Here is a 6,000-nt window from a genome sequence, read left to right as displayed (position 1 = left end):
TGTTTCACACTTGGAAACTTGTGTTCCACACGCTGGAAACACTATGTGTGGTAACACGTGTATTTAGTATGTGTATAGTTGGTTAATGCTGAGGAGTGCTTACAAGGAGTCAAAGCCTTCTCTGTTGCTTGTGGCTGCTTGGCTTCCTGACTCTCACCATTAGTAGCCTGTGGGTCCACAAGGAGTTGGGACGAGACACAGCTAGGACAACTGACCCCAACTGACCACAGGGACATTCCCTATCTTGTGGTGCCATGCTCAGCATATAAATCTGGCTGAAGCAGAAAGAAGGGAGGATATTTGGAGTGATGGTGTTTGTCTTGCCCAGTCACCATTAAGTGTGATGGGGCCCTGCTTTCCTGGAGATGGCTGAACACCTGCCTGCACATGGGAAACAGTGAATTAATTACTTGTTTTGCTTTGCTTATGTGTGGCTTTCCCTATTAAACTGGTTTATTATTTATCTCAACCCACATTTTTCCTGGCTTTTAATCTTCCAGTTCTCTCCCTGATCTTACTGGTGGGGCAGAGAGTGAGTGGCTGCCTGGAGCTTGGTGGCTGGCTGGGATTAAACCATGAGAACGCTATAAAGCTTAAGCCACAGCACAATTTTTCTGTTTTATGTACTTGATATACGGCATGGTATGTGTCTGTTGTTCTTGAAGATTAAGATTACGTGTAGCAGTCATTGATTTTCTCCACTGCAGCCCAGCTGTTATTCTAACTACCCCAAACTGATATACCTTTCTGTAAATTCTGACATGTGGAAGACATCTTTTTCCTTTTGCCTTATGTTCATCACCAAAATCTTAGAATTACAGGTTACTAAATAATTTTGTGGGTTGAACTAACAGCTATTGTTTTTTTTTAAGGTACGAATCATAACTGGAAAATGTCCCACAGCTTTTACATTGAAAAAAAATCTGCACTTATTGTTTGGTTTATGAGACTGTATTTAGAAAATGCTGGGAAAACCAATACCAGTACTTGTGAATATGTGTCCATTTCTGATTCAAGTTGATGGAAAATTTCAGGAGAATCGTACAAGATGAACTTGGCATTAAAGTAATGCAAGATTTGTTTTTGTCTCTGCTTAGTTGCTTGTGAGAGTGGAACGCTTGTGTCCATCAGGATTCTGCAAAACTAATTGGAACTAAGTATATGCTCAGTCCTTTTTGATTAAGGCATCTTTTACAGAGGGGACACTGTCAGAGCAGAACATCAGCCCTCTGTACTGTCCTAAGAATGCATCACTTTTGATGTTAGAGAAGTTGAGATTAATTGCTGGAAGAGAGAACTGCTGAAGGTGAATCTGTACTGCACAGGGTGTGCAAGCAGTTACACATTTCTGTGAATGAACGACAGTGACTACAGTGAGTTCCCGAGGCCTGCTCTATATACCAGCACACTGCAGAATACTTAGCATGAGAACAGGGCAATTATCAATGGAACTAAATTGCAAGATCACAGTTAAATGTCACCAAGATCTTTCTTAATAGGATTGTTATAAATGCCAATACAGTAGTCCAATTAAAAATATAATTTTGGTTTATTAAAAAGGATCGAATTACAGAATGTCAACAAACCCCCCCACCAGCAGAGTTACGTTGATGACTGACCCGGGGAATCGTCAAGGGCGAACAGGGACGCAGTACCTGGCACACTGGCATTCCCCCTGAGTTCACAAACTGGCCTTGTTCGGGGCTCAGATTTTATACACTTTATTCCGCCTCTGGCACAAGATTTCCCCATAGTCCTTTTGTTTCCAGGGTTGGTTATTCGAATTCATAGTCGTCTCGGCCAGCTGAAAGGAGTTTCCCCCTCTGTTGCAAGGTGTCAATTTCTGGTTTCCCGTGGGTGAACGGGAGATTTTGACGATGATGGCTCTGCCGCCCATGGGGGAAGGACTGATTGCGTATCTTAATGTGTCCTTCTTTCTGATGCCAAAGAGAAGGCCAGGATTTCCCGTAAATTCTTTGTCTCTTTTCTAAATGGAAATTCCAGGGTGGTGCCTGCCTCAGTGAATTCCAAGGCAGGCTGAAACTAAGGTTACATTCTTATATAACATATATATATAGTGGTTTTTATAATTTCTAACATACCATAACCCATAAGAACACAAATTAACATCCCATATTTTTCACAGGACTAACAGCACAGATTGCCTATGGAGGATTTTTGGCAAAAGTAATTAAATGTCTACTGAAACAAGGAAATGAAGCTTCAGCAAAGCACTTCTGAAAGTTTCTGGAAGCTATAGTCCTTCTAATTCTTTTTTCTACAAGAACTTCTAGAATGTTCTGGAATGTACTGACTATACCTAAAAAGTTATTTAAACAAGCAATACTCCAAGATCTGTCAGAACCTCCAACACTTATCCTTAGCATCCTCTCTCCTCCATATTTATGACTGTAAAACAAGTTAACAAACTTTTAAAGTTGTTTTTATGTATTAAAATATAAACGACGTAAAACTTTTACATAAAGCCTTAGATTCTCAATGGCCTAAACAATACTCAAATGACAAAGTTTTTAAAATGCTACTCTCCTGACTGGAGAACTAGAAAAGAGCGTAAAGATCTTTTCTTTCGCACGAGTGTTGGCACAAAGTCTTTTGTATACCATTTATAAGTATTTTTTTTGCTAATAATTACGTGGCAGCTCTTGCAGACATCAAGTGAAAGCAGGCTTCTGATTTCCCAGCTTCCTGCACGGACACACAGGACAGGGAATGCAGTGTGACGGGCAGGGTAACCTCATCCACGTGTGGCAGCTGCCAACCCCAGGAGCCACAACGTGGGCACTGCATTTCTGTGAAACGGCCAGGCGCCACCCGCCCGGCGGCGAAGGCTGCTGGCATCTGGGGGCTGTCACCAACAGTGGATGGAGGAGCGCTGCGGTTCCAGGCGCCCCGCGGCTGCGGTCTGACACTGACTCAGCTGCCGCTGGGCACAGAGCAATCCCTGGAGCCCAGCCCTTCACATATTAAGCAGGTACCTTTGTCCCTACAAGGAGAGGCTTGAGGCGGGAGGGGCGCAGCTGAGCCGGGCCGGGCGCGCAGCGGCCTCCTCTGAGGCCGATCCCTGAGTTATGAAAGGAGCAGCAGAGCCGCGGCCCGGGCGCCTCCCACCGGGCCCCTCCGCACGCCGCCGCCAGCGCGGCCCCGCCCCCGCGCTGCCCCGCCCCGCCTCGCCGTCATTGGCTGTCGGGTCTGCCCACCATCAAGCCCCGCCCCCGCACCGACCTGACGTTGTCTTCCCGCCCGCCGAGTGGCCGGCGCGCCCTGTCAATCACCCGCGCCAGCGGCGCGCTGCGCGTCCCGCCCGCCCGGGAGCCAGTGCCGCGGTGGGAAGGGGCGGGCGCTGGGGGCCGGCAGCGCTTCCCCTCCGCCTCGGAGTGCCGCCCCGCCCGGCCCCGCTTCGGAGCCGCGCGCCAGGGGCGGGGCGGGTCGGAAAGCAGTGCCCGGAGGTGAAGGGCTGAACGCCGGGCCTGTGCCCCGCTCCCCTGGGCTCCCCGGTAGGTTGCTGTCCCCAGCTGCCGCTCGGAGCGGCGGCTCTTGCGGCGGTCGTAGCTGTCGAAGCACCTCCGTGGGCCGAGGCCTTGGACTGCCTTCCTCCTCTTTTCCCTGGCGGCTGCGGGGCGTGCGGGGCCGCAGAGCCCCCTGCGAACGCGGCGGCGACCAGGGCGGCCGCCCGGGCCAGGGGAGGGACAGCCGGCAGCCTGCGGGGAGCCGGGCGGAGCGCACGCCGGGAGCCGCGGGCGCTGGCGCTGCCGGCGGGGACGGGCCGGCGCCGGGAGGGCCCGTCGCCTCCCTGTGGCTGCGCTCCCGGGTGGCAGAAGCCGTCGCTGTGAGACCTCGGAGTGCCCTCTCCTGCAGGGGTTGCTTGCGGCGGTGGGGTTCCCTGTCTGGCCGGTGCTTCTGGCGGTGCTTGGTCCGACCGAGCACCAAGCTGGGTTTGTAGTAACAAATAAATTTGTTTTTCTGGTCTTTGGATGCAGGTTACTGGAGTGCGATTGTGCTAGGTTGGCAGATTAGCGGATTAGAGGCAAACTGAGCTGCCAGTGCTCTTTTTTTTTATTACCTTTAACTTTGCTTTTTAGGGAGTTATTTATAGGCGCGCTCTGAATGTAGTGGTTTTAAGTTTGATTAATTAAAATCTCTAAAAGTGATATTTCAGTGATTCACCATGAAACTCGGACAGACCTTGTTTTCAAGCATTCTTGTTCATTTTACTGGTACACCCTTAGTGAGTGGTGAAGTTGCATTGTGTAAAAAGAAATTGGAATATAATCGAAGATTCTTTTCTTGCTGAATTTTGTAGCTAAGGTCATTTGTAACTGCATACATAATTAGAAATAGATACTGTGCATGTCCTTAAGCATGATTATAAGTAAAGCACACTGTTAAGCATATTAAGCCTTGTTGCCTGGGTTATGACTGCTTGTAAGGATAAACAACTTACCTGCTCTTTAGACTCACACTTCTGAACCCACTTGTCTAATGAATACATTTTATCCCGAGCTGCATTGGGATATTAAAATCCAAGATGGTAGTAATTCAATTTTGCTTTAATAGGAAAAGATGAGTTAGAAGTTTCTGTGCTAACTATATTTTAGGACATGTCCTCTCTGGACCTCAATATCAGTTTGTCAATTCTTTTTAATTGAGACATTTCAACAGTTAAACAGTATTTGCAATGGAAAAAAGTGGTATTTTGTTGTGCGGGCCTGAAATGGAGATATTACCTGGCAAACAGTGGACTATTTACATCAGCTGAGAATGACTTCCAGCTAATGAAATTAATCTTTCTCTTTTGCCACTCTGCATCAAATAGATGTATTGGTTTATAAAATGTTAATGAATTTCAGAATCTAGAGTACTAGTTCTTATGCATCACATTTCTGTAGAGCTTTTTTTCTTCTGTGTGTTCAAGATAAATATATTCAAGATTAGTTAAGAGAATTAATGTGTGACAGGCCATGTCTTAACCCTTCTGAGGTTGTTCTCCCCCTAAAGACAAGATTAACTGAATCTATGAAAAGTTTTTCCCTTGTCCAGCTCTTTTATGTACAAGTAACAAGACTGAATTTACATCCTGTTGCGATTTTTCAGTTTTTAATAGTCTCATAATTAATTTCATTATTAAAGCTCATGCATTGTATCAAATTTTAGTGTCTCTACTCTATCTACAAAGTGTGTCCTATAGAAATAGAGTTGTTCTTGGTTCACTGGTTACTGTGCTAAGTGGTTCTGTGATTAGAAGTATCAAAGTTACATATATTTCTAACATTTTTATTCTTGTCTTGAATATTTGTTTAAAAAGGATTAGAAAGTCTTCTGGTGTTTAAGAATAATTTAGTTATGCCTTTGAGACAACAATAAATGGAACATGAGGAACAGGGAAGCGGCAGTGGTTCTCCAATATCTTCTAATTACAAAAAAGAACTTGCTAAAGAACAGGGTACTTATCAGCTGTGTTAACTGTCTTTATCTAACTTTTCTCCAGCTGAACATTTTTTTCAGTCTGTTGTAAACAAAACATAGTTAAGTCTTGTTCCTCAGGCTTTTCTTTTTGCTTTTTTGGTGGGTTTTTTTTTGGATGTTGTACGTAAAAGTAATAATGTAATTAAAAACACACACAAACCACAGGAATAACAAAGTTGTAATGAAGTTTGACATTCCTTCACAGTTTAAGCTCACTGATGCTACTGCAAACTAATGTCAAGGGCTCTCAGTCAACCCTTAATACCTCATCTGAGGTTGTATGAACAAAATACTGAACAATGCCTAAGGGAAGAGTGGGACAATCCTTTTCAGCTATGGTCTGTGTTTAAAGGGTCTAAAACTGACAGTGATACTTGAGAGTCATTTAATAATGTAAATGGAATGGTATGTTTCCAATGTACACTGGGCCTTTAACATTCTTTCAAAAACGTTTTGAGACTTCTGTGTAATTTGTTTCCCTGATCTATTAAAAGGTAAAAAAGTAACTTTGAAGTA

General features: G+C 45.1%; 1 protein-coding gene across 9 annotated transcripts in view; it reads left to right on the top strand.

Moving 5' to 3' along the window:
• Positions 1-3,332: 3,332 nt before the first annotated feature.
• The window catches only part of CSNK1G3 (casein kinase 1 gamma 3), a 72,684-nt gene continuing 70,016 nt past the window's right edge, over positions 3,333-6,000 (top strand). For 5 of the 9 annotated variants that reach the window (XM_063422515.1, XM_063422519.1, XM_063422512.1 and 2 more), the window contains exon 1: positions 3,333-3,515. The gene's annotated coding sequence lies outside the window, so the exon portion shown is untranslated. The other 4 variants (XM_063422513.1, XM_063422514.1, XM_063422520.1 and 1 more) reach the window with 3 other exon arrangements.

Source organism: Prinia subflava, chromosome Z, assembly GCF_021018805.1.
Source record: "Prinia subflava isolate CZ2003 ecotype Zambia chromosome Z, Cam_Psub_1.2, whole genome shotgun sequence".
NCBI lineage: Eukaryota > Metazoa > Chordata > Aves > Passeriformes > Cisticolidae > Prinia > Prinia subflava.
This window is presented reverse-complemented; position numbering and strand designations above follow the sequence as displayed.